Here is a 15,321-nt window from a genome sequence, read left to right on the forward strand (position 1 = left end):
AGAAAATAAGAACATTCTATATAGAGATATATATACATAAATTTCACTTTTAAGTTCTTCTATATCCTGCTGTTTGCCAACGGGAATGAAGACACAGTTTTTGTGTTCTGGTTAATAGCACAGATTGATTATCAGAACTCCAAGGTTTTTTTCTTCATCATATTCTATTGTGGGGTTTTTTTCTGTACTCACACATGTGTATCTGGCATATCAAATGCTATGTAAAATTCCATAGATCTGAATTGCACTTTGAACTTGCCAGTCATGTCAACCCTAGATATGGCTTTTTTTTCCCCTGCAAATTCTTACTTTGAAAATATAGATATAAAATATCAATTAGAGTACTGTGTCAATCAGTGTCCACTATTTCAACCTGCTACTTTCACTTGGAGCAGCTTATACATTACACTCTATTCATGCTGCAGAACTACCATGCCCTAGAATGAATACAAACTAAGGATAAAAAGCTTTTTGTTTCAAGGCTCCACAAATGTGGAATCAGTTACCAGTTGATTTAAGAACAATTGAGAGCTTTTCCTGTTTTAAGATGGAACTGAAACAATACTTCATGATGACTAGAAGTCGTTGTAATTGTTTTAAATGATGTTATTCTAGTGTTATCTTGGTTTATTGTTTATTTATACACATTTGTTTATCACAGGTCATGCTTGAAAATGGACTTTCATCACAATTTACATAGTCAGCTAACAAATATATGTATGTGTATCAGCTACACTTGTTTATATCTGACATCAAAACCATAGGTATTCTACATATATTTCTTGCCTTTATGTTTGTGCTATCGATTAAGACATCTGAGTTTGATTTCAGCTTGACTTTTAAGTTTGCAGGACAAACCAAGCAAGTATGTATCTAATAATATCAGTTGAATTATTGTTTGGCTCCCAAAGCACAAATCAAGTTAAAGCATTAAAGAAGCACATGTTACTGTGCTTTATCAAGCAGTTCACTATTTAGTTGAAGGAGTTTACTCCTGCACTGTGTTGTCTTTAAGCAGCATTAGCATTCAGAAATTATTTTTGTATGTCTAAAGGCAAATGGTGTATTACAATTACAACATCGCTTGTAGAGAAATACAGTCTGACATCAAGTATTTATTATCAGAGCTGATAAAGTAATGGCATGTTTAATTTACACTGTCTGTGAATGACAAATATCTGTGTAAGTATTCCTACCTGTCTTTACATATCCAGCAAGCAAACTAGCCAATACATAAGAGGAATAGAGAGGAAGAGCAAGTCATTATTCCATCTGTTCCATTTACAAACTCAGAAGTCACAAATGTGCAGCTGGGAAATGTGTTTGTCTCAAAGCTTCAAATCTGTGACATGTTAATTCATAAGTAATTACAGTCACATGGTCTTCCTCGAGGGCATTAGATCAGTATTCCCAGTACAGTACACTTACTTGTAATAAAAAAGAGAAGAGTGGACAAAGGTGGTTTTCATAAATCAGAGAAAATTGCTCAATAAATCCAAAACATCTTTCATTATTTCTAACAGAAAATGAACTTAGTTATGTAAGCAACATTTTTTAAATTTGAATGGCCTTTGGAAGCTGGTGAGTGAGGAAATAAAGTGCAAGGCTACGTTATTTTTGGTTATGGAAGCTCTCAGCTAAAGGTTTCACAGCCCTGGACCAAATACTGCTCTGACTTGCATCCCATGCTAACCTATGGATGACCTTACATCCAGATACTAAATACTTTGAATGAACAAGAGCACTTTTCTGTTGGAATGGTCATATGATAACATTGCCTGTGTTGTTGTCTATATGCAGCTGTTTGCAAAAATACAGGCTTTTTCCCCAAAATTTTGTCTTTGGTACTCTGAGTGCACAGTGAATAATACAGTATGAAAGGAACCTGAAGAAGCCGTTAGGGTCCATTGTGTCAATCTAGCTGCTACACATGCATATTAAGCCCACATTCAAAAATGCTTGTGGTGCTTTTTCTGTTTGTTTTATTTTGCAGTCCATTTTTAAACACTCATACTTCCTTCTTCCTTTTTCATTGTCAGAATACCTAAGCCACTCTGAACTAGCCTCTGGACAAATTCCAGTTGAAATTAAAAACCATTTTAGTTATACAAGAGTAAGCTAGAGTTTTGGGGTTTTTTTAATAAATCAGGTGAAATTTAGAAAAAAAAACGTCATGAAGACCTAGTATTTCTTTTGGCTACTAAAAAAAGCATCTTGTTTCATTTGAGCTGGTTGTCAGGTTGCAGTCAGTATTGGATTTAGTCTCCTGAAAGTAGGAATTAGAGTGGAAACCTAACCCTGACTGTAGCTATTATTGTTCAAACCACCACAAATTTCTCTTGATAAGAATAGTGTTTTGTTCAAATATCATATTAATTTGCTGTAGACATATGGTTGTCATCCAAAATTTCATATTTCTAATAATTCATTTGCTAGAACACTTTGAATTCAGAGAATCAATCTTGTGAGTGTAGCATAAGTGCAGCATCACAAATGAGAATGCCAAATTTAAACTGTTTAGTCTGGGAATTTATTGCTGGCACTGGAATGGTTGTTGGCAGAACATGTCCATATAGGGGGTTCGTTCAGCTACTTCATTTCTAGTCTATGTCATTAAGCAGTGGTTTGAGGACACTTGGTATTTCAATGCAGTAGAAAAGAAACACCCCCCCCCCCTTTCTGTTTAATTGCATATTGGCATTTCAGAATTTTGGCTTAAATATTAATCTGATTTGCATTTATACATTGGGAATTCCTTAAAGTAATTGAAAAAGTTTGTCATTAATATAAGCTGTCGGTGTCCTGGATTTCGATACTAGTCTTAATGTTCATTTTGCAGATGCTGATGCGCAGTGTTTTTATCTTGAGTTTTAACAGCCCAAGCTACATAAATGATGTTGAGCAAGCAGGTAGTGTAGGGCTAGGGGCACTGTGTTCATGAAAGAGATTTACTTTAGCAATTCTCATACTCCAAGCAGAGAAAGTGTATGTTCAGGTTATAAATTGTGCTTTTACTAGTTAATGCAAAGTATAGGGGTGAAGGTTTGAAAGGGCCTTAAAGACAAATCCTGTCCTCACCTGCAGCATGTTGCAGGAAGTTGTCAGACACAGCCAGCTGCTACTTTCATTGTACTGCACAGTGTCAGACAATCACAGAGCTATTTACCATCAAACATATCCCACGCAGGTCATTCAGTCCAGTTTTTTTTCTTCTTCCCTCATTTATTGCATCAGGATTGACTTCATTAAAACTTAAACCATTGCTGATAGACCAACATTAAGTTTGGCCTTAAATTCCTGCTGTGGAGGTGATTCTGGAAAACCCCTTGACAGTTTACTCCATGATCTAACTGTTCTTGCAGTTGTAGTTTTTCCTAATATTTAACCATGTTATCCATGTTGCAGCTAAAATCCATTACTTCTTGTTTTGTCCCCATTGACTAATGAGAACAATTGGTCCCTGTACTCTTGGTAACACCCCTTGATGCAATTATCAAGAGTTATTATGTCTCCCTTTTAGCTTCTCTTCTCTAGACTGAACATATCCCCGTCTCTTAAGCTTTTCTCCTGGGCCTTATTTTCGACACCTTTTATCATTTCTGATGTCCTTCTCTTAAGTCGTTCTAATTTATCTGTATCTTTTGAAAAATGTGGTAACCCAAACTAAATACGGGTCTCTGGATGAAGCCTCAGCTGAGTCAAAGAGTGGAAAAACTGCCTTCCTTGCATTACGTACAATGCTCCAAATAACACAATCTAGGGTAGCGTTTGTCTTTTCTGTGACAGCATTGTCTTTTTCATTTGTCCAATACTTCGTCCCTCATCACTACTACTCCCTTTGCTGGAGTTTTCTGATCTAACTGGTTATACCTGTAACTTGGATTATTCTACTCTTAGGCTGCTTCACCATCTCCTTTGAGTTTCCATACAGCCACATATGCTTCCCACCACCATACTTATTTGTATGTGGCTTTGCTTTATCTGAATCTTTGTCCTAGAGCCATTAATGTACCTGTAACCATTGGAGTAATTTTGCTATATCATCTCTAGGATAGACTTTTTCTAGCAACAGAATACCCTCATCAACAATACAAAAGCCCTATCAGGAGCTTTTTTCCGTACCATTTCAACTATTGCTACTGTGCATGTAGGGATTAAAAAATTATATATCCATATATATATGTTATCTCCTTGGAAAGGGAATATTTCCTTGTGCATAGTTAATCAATGATCTATGAAAACAGTAAGGAGACTAGACTAGAATTTTCTTATTTGCATGGACATAAAGTATTTTGTTGTAGTATTTCTTTCCACCTTAATTATGAAATAAACTATTCAGCAATTTCCCACAAGCTAGAATTTCAAAACCTTGTTTCAGAAATCCAGACTTATGATGTTCCAGAACTGGATATGCATCAATCTCCAACCCACCTGGGAGGCAGGTGGGAGGGAAAGCAGCCACTACTGAATCCCAACCTAGTGATGCTACTTTTGCAGGACTAGCCTGGGGCTATGCAAACTCAAGCTAATTCTAGGCTTGGTGGCATAAAAGCCGTGAGAGACAGTTTTGTGTTGGATCATCTACGGCATTATTCGACTGAAACCCATATTTGGGGAGCTGCAGCTCAAGTTTTCAAGGCTTCTCTTTCTTCAGCAGAAAATGCAAAAAACTTCAGAGCCTCAGGATGGACCAAGGAAATACTCTTCAAATCAGATCTTTGACAGAGCAATGTTTGTCGAATTTGGAGAAAGTGGTCAGGTTCAGCAAGCTGATATTTTCTTGCAATACTATGTTTTGTTAGGAACTCTGTTCATGCACTAACAAAGACTCCTGAAGTACCTCAGTTTATCTACATAGATCTGAATCTTTCCGGGGGTTTTCATGGGATTCTTGCTCCAGAGGAGAGCTCAAAAATTCCTTTTACTCTTACTTACCTTTTATTTCTGTTACTCTTTATTGTGCATGAAAGCATGCTCTTTGCTCTTGCTGGGCTAAAAAAGATTTATAATGTTTATTCGTTTCCTTTTCCCTCCTAACATGAACCGGAACAGTTTGCCTTACTCAGGTTTCCAGAGGCATGTCTACCTCACTTGCTCAAAATGCATTCCCAGCAACAGACAAGAGCGCATTGTGCCTGCACGCAATCCACACCAGGGCCTTGGGCAGCCTGCCCAAACATGCCTGGCAGGGTCCTAACCACCTACTTACATATTAATACCACCTAAGAATGCCGTGTGTGTTCAGGCCCACAGGATGTTGCATGTGCTAAAGAAGCATGTTTTCTGCTCAGGCGGTCGCTGGGCACAGAGGCGGGTCTGGGCAGGAGGGCAATCATGGGGGACACCTCAGAGGAAGAGTTATTTCTTCTCTCAGATGTGAAATGGCATTGTCTGCGTGGTCAGTCTCAGGCATTTGTAAGTGAAGACGTAGGCTACCCAAAATATGAGATTTTACAATATACTAATAAGTGAATATACGTATACATGTTGATATTTATAACTTGACGTATATTTCTAATGGGAGGGGATTACTCAGAGGAGAGAGAAATCTTTTCCGTTTTCTTTTTCTTTTTGAAAGGACAAAAGGAGAAAACAAAGTCTTTCTTGCTGTATTCTTACTCTGGAGGTACGAGGCAGTGCTATGGGTTTTACTATAAAATGTTGATAATTCCATATGTTAGAAAGTCCATGTAAACAATGACTTTGAACAGGCCACATGCTAAGATACTGACACTAGGTTAGTGTAGCTATCACTTCTAGCACAGCTGTAGCTTATACCAGCAATAAAGGCTTTCTGATGGTCTGTTATTCACCACTTCAATAAGCAAAAGATTTTTTATCAATAACAGTACTTTTAGATTAATGCAGTTACTTAAACATTAAAGCTTCCGCAGCATGGCATTTAACAGCATAGTTAAAATTAAAACCATGAATTAACAATCCACCTCAGACTGACATTATTTTACGCACCATTCCTAATATGGATCTGGCCGTTATTTTATCACTGCCTATCTCAATAACATTGCCTATATGAATAAAATGTTTGCTTGTACAGTTGGTCCATATTTCAGATCTGAATCTCTCAAAAGAGAATAGGAGTGAAGCCCAACGTACTGAGTCATGGTAAAGCTCTTTTCAAGGCCGAGGAAAATGTAACTCCCAGAATAAATTACCGTACACAACATTTTCTTTTGGGCCAGTTACCACTTTGTAAGAATCATTCAAGTGCTCTTATCTGCTGTTCTAAAAGGCTTGCTTTGACATGTTCAAACGTTAGCTGCTTGTTACAGGAAGACTTACTTTCCACGAATACAGAGATTCAGTCTTTCATCAAACTGTTCGTAGCGGTACATTTACTCTCCCTGAAAAAATTGTTTTTGTTGATACAGTTCAACTACACTGAAGAAAAATAAAAAGTTCAGTTTTGAACAGATGGTTAGGATGACTGACTGCAAGCCAGGGCTAAGAAATTACTAAATATTGCTTGTGTTAAGAGCAGTATAATTTCTTTATACATCTCACTTCCAATTCCTTAGCCATTTTCTTCCTCCTGAAGAAAAATAGGAGACTTAGGAACTATTTCAATATGTTTTCTTTTTTTCTTTTTTTTTTTTTTTTAACTATGTTTTAAACTATGTAAACAATCTTATATTTATTATGGGATTTTTCAGCAGCAGGGGAACCACGAAAAGCTTTGTTCCATGATGTGGGAAGCAGTTCTCCAGAAGCATGACCAAGATAGGAATCTCCCTCATTTTATGAGCATACAAGTAAAAGGCTCTCAAGACATAAATGAGTCTCTTCATTCTCTAACATTTCCCCTGACTGATTTTAGAAAGCTAAAGCTATAAGTTTGCAGTGTTGTCACTTTTTGGAAGTTTTGTTCTTAACAGATTAGGACTGATGAATAAGGCATGTGACATTCCACAATATCACAGCTGGGGGATTATGCACCTGGACAAAATTATACCTATTAGTTTGAGGTTTTTTTAAATGATGATATATCTTTTGATAAACCTTCTCGTTATAGCTGAATAGTAGAGACATTATAGGGCATAAATAGAGACATAATAGGACAAAATAATGCCGTGAAAATTATGAGGTTTTAATTTTGAACAAATGTGCCTCTAGCCAGAATTTTTGTGATATGTCTTGTGATTACTGCAAAATGGGAATAGAAAGTGATTTTTTAATTCTGAAATATGATGATTTACAATAGAAAACCTGACTCAGAGTTACATCCACTCAGAGAAACACAACATGCTATGTGTTCTACTCTGACTAACCAACATAACAATATTGAATGCCAAATTTTTAATATCAAGCACTGGCAGATAAGTGCTCATAAATGATACACCTTCATTCTGGGAATAATTCTGAATAAATATAAGAAAGTCATAAACCGCTCTTGTACAATTCACAAATAGAAAAAGGAGGTGAGGTTTGTCTAACTAATTATTTTGAGTGAATTATGCATCCAGCAGCTACCTTGAGTCCCTGATGTGTATTTTCTAAAATTTGTATGGGATGTCTCCACTAAAGATTTTGGAATATAATTACCTAGATCAGTCATTCCCCAGCTGGATCCTCTATGGCAGAATCAGTGTGCTCACATACTCCTGGATGAAACTGCTTATACACTGTTTCCTTATGCCACTTCCCCATTACCTTTCTAAGCAGATTTGTCACCTGTTCTGGGAGAAACTGTGGCCTCCATTTCCTTCCGTGACCTAAAATAATTAAGAGCTAAATCTCCTGTCTTCAAGTACTTTTGCATATGCTTAGATTAATGCACATGAGTAGTTTCATTGATTTCAGTGGGTCTATTCATAGGAGCGCATTTAAGCAAACTTATTTGCAGGTTTGGGCTCTTAAGAGATTTGTCTCCTAGCGGGATGTCCTTTCTGCTTTACCAGTAAATAGATCATTATCACTCAGCAATGTCCAAAGCACACATTACTAACCAAAGCAGCTGTGAATTATCTATAATAAAAATCTATAATGCTGACATTTGTATCATTATTTTCAGTTGTATGTTTGTGATGTACATGGAAGTATATGAAATCGGAAAAAAAGACCCTGTATATTTGGAATCTTCTTTTGCTTTTGAGAGGTACTTGGGTCAGATCCCCAAAGAAAACTTGGCACTTAATTGCAGTTTTCAGAGGTGTTTGGTAGTAAACGTGACTCTGAGCATGAAGGAAAATTGTGTATTTTTTCCAGGCGATTGTGGAGGTAACACTGACACTAGGACAAGTATAAATGTAGATGGCTGTAATGTATTTCACTGCTTGTAACCTATACAGACAGCACTGGAGTACAGCAGACAGCTGAAGGAGCTGGCTTTTGGAAGGGGGAGAGGGAAGGAATATCTAAATGGGTTAGCTGTTAAGAACAAGAAGCTTTTGATTTAAGAAATATTAAAAGTGAGTTCCTGGATTTTATTTCTGACATACACCCAATTAATATGTTTTCCAAAACCGAGACACTGTATTTGCAGGACTTATTTAATATTAATGGAGTTATTAAAGGGATAATCTAGTATCTGTAAGATGCTTTTAATTTTTTTTCCAGGTTTTGTTTCAAAAATAGAGAAGCCGCTTCTGACCTAATTGATTAAAAATGCTTTTATTCAAGAAACAGTGCAAAATGTCTTCTTTTCAAGGCAAATTAATTTGGAGACTGGTGAAAGAGGGAAAAAGGTAATATATACTAGCCAGAATTTGAGCTGGAAATAAACCTCCAGCATAACATGCATTTTAATATTGCTCAGACAGCCATTCAGAACTTGTATTTCTTCATTTGAATGCATAAAACTAGTTTAAAATATCTGTTACAAGACTTTTCTTCCTGCTACTTCTCCAAATTTCTTGGAAAGGGTATTCTCAAGTTTATCTTATGATTGGTCTTTAGAAATTTGCACTCATATGAAACCTCACACAAAAATAAGCTGATTAATTAAATAACTTCACTAACTATAGGAAAAAAAGATCAGAACAAAATACATATTTTTATTAGGGACTTTTGGAGGTGTGTCTAGGTACCTCATCCCAGATCTAAAAAAAATTTCTTTTCTCTTCCAGTTGCAAAGTTCATCTGCTATCTTACTATGATAACTATATTCATGTATTAATCATCAAACAAATAACTAGAAAAAATAAGGCTTATTGTAAAGAGAGAAAGTTATCACCTACAACTATGTTAAAGTATTTAACTTGATGAAATTTTTCACTAAAGTCAAAAAAATGTACAAAGCACTACTACAATATTTTAATTTACAATAATTGTACAACAAATATGCACACATATATGTTTCATAAACAGATGGATTGCCTATCATACACTGATATTCTGATTTTAAAAAGAAAAAAAAAGAAAAAAGAAAAACAAAACACCACAAAACTCTTTATACATCATCTCCTGGTTCTTTAGATGAGGTACCGAACAAAACAACTATGACCTCTCCCAACAGGTTGACCTTTCCCCTGTGATCTAACCTCACTTTATTCTCTTTTCTCCTTTTAAATAACTGCTTGGACACAATTTACCGCATAAAAGAGGAACACCTTACGTAAAGACACATAACCCAGGACTCATTTTAATATTCATGAGTTTGTCAGCTTTATTAAAGAAATTCAAGTAGCTAGTGAACAGTGGATTGCATTCCTCCACCGTATATCTTTTATCTGGCAGTTAAACTTAAGCATTACAAATGCAGTTTTAACTTATTCTTTGCAATTTAACTCCTTGGCAGACATGTAATACATGCTTTAGATTCTCCAGCGTGCGTACCTATATTAACAACCACAACTATTTATAGTTTCTACCATGGTCCTAAAGACATGAAAGTTCCCAGACCTGGCAGGTTAGCTTTGAACTTGCTGAAAGAAAGAATCAAAAAATTTAGGAAGTTCTCCCCTCGGTTTAAAATCTAGAGGTTCATTTCCCACTTCAGATTTTTTACAGAACTTCCTAGGAAAGTCTAGATTTAGGTTTCAAAAACCACAAGGAAAAAAGCAACCCGTTATTGTTACTTTTTTTTAATGGACAAATCTTGACATTTTCCAATTTTATCTCCATCCAAAACAAGAGATCAGTTTAGGAATGAAAAATACAATTACTACATGAAAGGAAATGACATTCAAATGTTGTTAATTAAATGAGGGAGTGGATGTCAATGTTAATGTGTAGGTACATAAAAAGAACCTTATTTTGCAGATGTATGACAGGACTCCCTGAAGAACACAAGTTTTTCTATATTAATTCCATGGTAGTTGAAAGCTACATAATCAAAAACACCTTCTAAGCTTGGCAGAAATATAACACTGGCTGTTTAAAATAAAAGGTCTGTATGGAAAGTTCAGTTTTGTTTTGTTATTTTTTTTATTCCCCTAGGGTCATTGTGGTGGAGGAAATATTTTTATCTGGGCCTCAGGAAACGGTGGTCTGGCTAGCGGCTGCAGTGGAGCGGATGGTTACATGAACAGTATTTACTCAGGGCAAAGCATGCTGCCACTTATTAATACCTGTCCCCAAAACTCTGGGGCTAAAAGAACTAATCAATGTCAATGACCACCTGGAAATCTCCAGTGAGGAAGGACTGTGGAAGCTACTACCCTGAAACAACCCTTTAATCTGAAGTGAGGTGAGTCAGAAATGCACAAGTAAGATATCAGTGTGGATAAGCAGAACCCTGCTGAGATATTTCAAATAGAAATTCAACAGGAGGCCATCACGTACCTCACTTTCTTATATAAATGGGCTGAAATGACAAGGGACATAGAGACTTTTCTGATGGAGTCCTCATGCTCTGAATGTGAATACTTGTGGCAGAGGCAATGTGGCAACCTCAAGTTAGCAGAAATATGGCAGATTTTCTGAAGGCAGTTTTACTGCTTTTCACTCCTCTTTCCAGGACTCTGCAAGTGTTTCTCACATGCCTCTTCTAATATAAGAAAGTCCATCTCCTGTTCCAGACCTGAAAATTAGTGCATGTAAATCTGTAGAACTAGCTGGGCTCTTTTGTTGTAATTATGCCCATTCCAGAGACCTTTCAAGCTCGTTGCCTTTTCCTTGGTTTCTTCAGAAAATATGGAATAAAAATGTTGACATCAGCTGTCAGGTCTGAAGTGAAGACAGTTTCCAAATTCCCAAAGGATCTTCTTCACATAAAGTTCACTTCCAGTATGACTCACAAGTTTAATCAACACTATATTTGTCTTTGAGAACCGTTCAGATACAGTCAAGCAAGTATATTTCTCTGTTTTCCTTTTCTCTTCACTACTGGTAGAGTTCATTTAGGAAACTACATCTTTAGGTTATTATATTTTAGCTTTTCTTTTCTTTATGTATGTAATTTTTGAGATACTTCCCATCATGTTATAGCTCAATTTTTTGTACAGCCTTACTTTATTATGCATTTTTCTCCAAGAAACCTCTAGCCTCCAAGCTTAGTCAACATTTATCTTCCACTTTCTGTTTTATAAAATATGACAAAAAGCACAGTTTCCTTTTTTGTTGGTGGTGGCTGTCCTCTACTTCCAGATGTAGCATTGCCTTCATTTTCTGCTGACTTTGCTAAATGTCACCACTCATCTCTTAGCTCAGTGATACAAGTTTGGAAATACTAAGAGAATGTCAGAGAAAAACCTTACTGCAAGTCAGCAATAAAACTTTTTGAGTGTGCTGGCATGGAGGGAGGAGAGAAAGACAATTATAAGATTACAGCTGATACTGGGCAAAATTTTTACAACTGGCTAATACATTGAATTATTAATCCCATGCAAAACCACTTAAAAAAACAACAGAGTGCATTAAGAACAGATGACAAAATAGAGTATATTCTGGTTTACCTCTTGATTTGCCAAACCATGGCATTCCCACAAAAAATGAACTAGTGTTTGGCAACTCGCATGGTTTTCAACATGTGATGTCTAGCTGGCACGATGGGGAGCTGAACTTTCACTGTAGTCATGATGGATTAACAGCAACTTTGGTAGCACCAGTGGCAGACCAGCAACAGTCTGAGAATCAGACTTTTTTGTTTACATTCACTTTGCCTCAGACCTCATTTTTCTCTCTTCAAATATTTCAGACAGAACTACTCAGTAGTATCCAACAGTGAGTCCAGGGAGATAATCTTGTTTTGTACACATTGAAAAAATTCTGGCAGTCTTTCCTTTGAAGTACTCCAAGTCTTCTGCGCCTGAGAGCAAAGGCTTGACATTTTAAAAGGATGCATAGCATTGATATAAACCCAACCCATTCTAACTTAGACAAGTGAGGAACTTTTGGGAAATCATGTAGGTTGAAAGGGTCTTCAGGATGTCTCTAGTCCAACCTTCTGTTCAGAAAAAGGTCAACGCTGAATTCAAAATTCAAGTTGCTCAGGACTTTGTCCCGTCAGGTCTTGAAAATCTCGAAGGGTGGATTCTACAGCCTCTCTGTGCAACCTACTCTAGTGCTTGATTTTCTTCACAGTTAAAAATATTTTTCCTTCTATCCAGTCAGAAGCTTCCCCATTCCAGTTAAGTCCATTATGTCTTGTTCTCTTGCCATTTGGGTCAGTAATAGACCTAGCTTTGCCATCTCAAGAGCCTGCTCATAAGTGTTGAAAAGCAGTTATTAGGACCCCCTGCAGCCACCTCTTCAGGCTGCACAAACCTAGCTGCCACAGACATTCCTCATAGGGAATGTGCTCTAGGCCCTGAATTACACTTATTTACCTCTTTCTTGCATTGGTTTCCCAAAACTGAGCACAGTATCTTGGTGTGGCCAAGTAAAGGAGAATAATCATTTCTCTCGACATACCATTAATATAGGTAATATAGCATCATAGAACAGCCCCGGTTGGAAAGGATATCAAAATATCATCTGATCCAACCTTTCATCTTGATAACATAGCCCAAGATGCCATCAGCTTCCACGACTACCAGGGCTATTGTGGGTTCATGTTTAGCCTGCTTCCCCCCAGATCCTAACCTGCAGGGAGCTTGTCCATCCTCTCCAGTGAGCAGCATGGAGAGCAGGGAACCTTGCTCACCTTTTTTTGTACTGAGGATTTCTTGCTGGCATGAAGAAGGGAGCCACCGTATTCTATTATAATGTGGAAAGAACAAAAGACTGGGACTTGGAGGAGAAATTTAAAATTCTGCCTAGTAGCCTGATAACTCTCTAGGAGCACAAAGGTGTCTAGGATAACTGGAAGCCAGGGAAGAGCTCACTGAGACCTCGTTGTCATGAGAGGCATTAGAAGGCTGGAATTATGATCTGATGAAAAAGACTATATTGAGAGTTACAAAGAGCTTGTTGGTTTGGGTGACAGCAAGCTAAATTCTGGTGAGAAAGAAGAAGACATGACCAAATTAAGTACATTAGACCTCATTAAAGAGGACAGTGTACAGATATATCATAAGATGTGTAAGAGGAGCAGGCTAGGAAAGGAAACTGGGATGGATATTTAGGAAGTAGGTAGGAAGCCCTTGCACTCTGAGGTAGGGAGCCAGGTAATGGGCATTGCCAGGAAAACCAGTGCAGAAAAGGAGTAAAAATAGATCACTTGGGGATCTGCGTGGGCAGAACAGAGATCAGGACAGTCTGAGGGCCTAAGCCTAACTAAAAATTCTGAGATGAGGCTGTTACTGTGAACAGTGAATCTCATGCTGGATTGACAAAAGATTTCAGTACAATGAGTGAAAATGGAGATTGGTTACAGGATCACCAGTGGGGAAGACATTGAACTGAGAAGGCTGTGGAAGTTTGTAGGCTATAGACAGAGGGCATCAAGGTTTGTGAAAATAGCAGGTGACATCTGTAAAAATAAATAACCTGTGAATATATAATCAAATGCAAAGCATTATGCATATTTAAAAGACAAAATGTTTTCAAATGTTCTATTTTTTTGAGTTCTTGACTATGTCATGTAACTTTTGGTTGTGTATAATATGTATAAGACTCAAGTCTATTTTTTTACTTGCATTGTATCATACACTCTTGTAAGCAGATGAGTTTACATTCCAAATAAAAATCAGAGTAGTCTATTTCTCTACCTTAGTTTTATTGACAAATAATGCAACATCAGCAGAGCTCCCTGAAGGAAACTCAAAGGCTGTTCAGCCTTCGGTCTTCTCCTTAAAGATGAGATTTTTGTACCAAGGAAACACTGAAATTAATTTTTCTCCCTTTTAGTTCCCTCCATCTGGAATTAGGAGTAAGAATCTCTGTCTTCTTAAATAACAACATTCGTGTAGACCATTCACAAAGGTTACTATTTCATGCACATGAGTAATACAGCCTCTATAAGTTGAACACGATGTTACCTCTAGAGACATTATGCATAAGCTTTATCTTCAAAGATATTTCTGAACTTAACTTATGCATATCTTTACACTCAGGTTTGATTAGATAACCTATCCTGTGCCATACTGGGAAGTATCTTTTGCTAACCACACATTCATAAAATGATTATTAAGTTTATTAGCACCATGCACAGTTTCTCAACAAGAGGAAAAGAGAAAAAACAAAAGAATGAGAGAGGAAACAGCAGAAAAGAAGGGGGGGAGCAAAGGGAAAGGAGAATGAGAAGAGGAATGAGAACAGGAAAGGAAGAGGAAAGAAAGGAAGGGAAAGGGGAAGGGGAAGGGGAAGGAGAAGGGGAAAGGAACTTACTATCATTCCATCACAACTCCATATATTTCTTCTAAAAGTATGCCACTTTGTCACCCTGCAGAAGGTGTCACTTGGCTACTTCATGCTTCTAATCTTCTTTGTCTGCTTCTGGCTGTTTGGGTAGGCTAATCTCTTGTCATCACCATGGGGATCCCAAGAAGTATCACCAGGATCATCAACAGAAGGAACCAGGATGAATCCTGGATTACATAGTCCAGGCAGAGACTCTGCCCCATAGAGAAGGTTGGAAGCTTGAAGCACTGACCTGTCACTCCCATGAGGCCACATGTCAGTATTTCCACACAGAAATATTTTCTTTCTCAGCTAAAGTATTTTGGAGGCTGATTTTTTTTTCATCAGATTGTCAACATTTGACACATATAATGTCAGTTTTCCAGGCATTCTACAGTAAATTGCACCCGATAGAAATGTATGTGTATCTCCTCTATTTTTCCATACTAGCTGTTATTTTCAATAAGAAATTATGGAAAAAAGTGAAGATGTGTCAGAATCTATAGGCTCTAATAGTGGGATTCATCTGACCAAATACAAAAATCTATAACTGAGACATCTCCATCTAAGATTGTCATCCTGGACTCTTTTCATAATCAATGGAGAGAAATAGGCACTTTTAGGGTATGATTCATCTCATCC

This window comes from Caloenas nicobarica, chromosome 1 (assembly GCF_036013445.1).
Source record: "Caloenas nicobarica isolate bCalNic1 chromosome 1, bCalNic1.hap1, whole genome shotgun sequence".
In the NCBI taxonomy this organism is placed as follows: domain Eukaryota; kingdom Metazoa; phylum Chordata; class Aves; order Columbiformes; family Columbidae; genus Caloenas; species Caloenas nicobarica.